This window comes from Penaeus chinensis, chromosome 32 (assembly GCF_019202785.1).
Source record: "Penaeus chinensis breed Huanghai No. 1 chromosome 32, ASM1920278v2, whole genome shotgun sequence".
In the NCBI taxonomy this organism is placed as follows: domain Eukaryota; kingdom Metazoa; phylum Arthropoda; class Malacostraca; order Decapoda; family Penaeidae; genus Penaeus; species Penaeus chinensis.
The window spans coordinates 10,587,797-10,589,904 of NC_061850.1; positions in this window are offsets into that span (position 1 = coordinate 10,587,797).

Consider the following 2,108-nt stretch of genomic DNA (forward strand, 5'->3'; position numbering starts at 1 on the left):
GAGAGAGAGAGAGAGATTTGATAGAGAGATTTGAGAGAGATTTCAGAGAGCGAGAGAGAGAGAGAGAGAGAGAGAGAGAGAGAGAGAGAGAGAGAGAGAGAGAGAGAGAGAGAGAGAGAGAGAGAGAGAGAGATTTGATAGAGAGAGAGATTTGATAGAGAGAGATTTGAGAGAGAGAGAGATTTGAGAGAGACAGAGAGAGAGAGAGAGAGAGAAAGACAGACAGACAGACAGGCAGAGACAGAGAGAGAGAGCCAGACACAGAGGCATCCGGAGACAGAGTACGTCTATCGTGCTAACCCCCTAGAAACTCAAGGCGCACATGTGACCCGGGAAGCCGAAGCCAAAATCGTATTCTCGCCACGGACTCGAACACGAAAAAAAAATCACGCACGCTTTCGAACCCGTGAAAACCTCCTCCGCCCTCCCCCTCGCCCCCCCCCCCTTGGGACCACAACGCAAATCCTTCAAGGCGAGGGCCAAGGCGAGAGAAACTACAGATCCTGCGTGGCATTTCGAGTCACTCAACGCGACCTTTTATCGCCAGGGCACCCCCCCCCGAAAAAAAAAAAAAAAAAAAAGGAGGGGGAGGGGTGAGGCAGTTTTGAGATAAAGGATGGGGGGGAAGGGTAGTTTTGGGGTACGTAGGCGGGGGGAGGGGGCAGGTTTGGGGTACGTCGGATGGGGGGAGGGGGCAGGTTTGGGGTACGTCGGCGGGGGGGAGGGGGCAGGTTTGGGGTACGTCGGTGGGGGGGAGGGGGCAGGTTTGGGGTACGTCGGTGGGGGGGAGGGGGCAGGTTTGGGGTACGTCGGTGGGGGGGAGGGGGCAGGTTTGGGGTACGTCGGCGGGGGGAGGGGGCAGGTTTGGGGTACGTCGGCGGGGGGGGAGGGGGCAGGTTTGGGGTACGTCGGTGGGGGGGAGGGGGCAGGTTTGGGGTACGTCGGCGGGGGGGAGGGGGCAGGTTTGGGGTACGTCGGCGGGGGGAGGGGGCAGGTTTAGGGTACGTCAGCGGGGGGGGGGAAGGGGGCAGGTTTACGGTACGGCGGCGGGGGGGAGGGGGCAGGTTTACGGTACGTCGGCGGGGGGGAGGGGGCAGGTTTATGGTACGAAGGCGGGGGGGGAGGGGAAAGGTTTGGGGTACGTCGGCGGGGGGGAAGGGGGCGGGTTTGGGGTACGTCGGCGGGGGGTAGAGAGAAGGTTTAGGGTGCGAAGGCAGGGGGGAGGGGAAAGGTTTGGGGTACGTCGGCGGGGGGGGGAGGGGGCAGGTTTGGGGTACGTCGGCGGGGGGGGGGGGCAGGTTTAGGGTACGAAGGCGGGGGGGAGGGGAAGGTTTGGGGGACGTCGGCGGGGGGGAAGGGGGCGGGTTTGGGGTACGTCGGCGGGGGGTAGAGAGAAGGTTTAGGGTACGAAGGCAGGGGGGAGGGGAAAGGTTTGGGGTACGTCGGCGGGGGGGAGGGGAAAGGTTTGGGGTACGTCGGCGGGGGGGAGGGGGCAGGTTTGGGGTACGTCGGCGGGGGGGAGGGGGCAGATTTGGGGTACGTCGGCGGGGGGGAGGGGGCAGGTTTGGGGTACGTCGGCGGGGGGGAGGGGGCAGGTTTGGGGTACGTCGGCGGGGGGGAGGGGGCAGGTTTGGGGTTATTTGGGGGGGGGGGGGGGAAGGCCATGGCTCGGTGGTGCCTGAAGGTGCACTCGCACGGACCGAAGGCAAGCGGTGCATCGCTCAGTTGAAATGCCAAGTCAAGAGGACAGGTTGGCATTGATGGCCAGGTGAGGGAGAGGGAGGGAGGGAGGGAGGGAGGGAGGGAGGGAGGGAGGGAGGGAGGGAGGGAGGGAGGGAGGGAGGGAGGGAGGGAGGGAGGGAGAGAGAGAGAAAGAGAGAGAGAAAGAGAGAAAGAGAGAGAGAGAGTGAGAGAGAGTGAGTGAGCGAGAGAGAGAGAGAGATACAGACACACACACACACACACACACACACACACAGACACACACACACACACACACACACACACACACACACACACACACACACACACACGTACATGCATGCAAAGAGATATATAGAAAGAGGTAGATAGATAGATAGAGTTAGATAGATTGATTGTTGGATAAA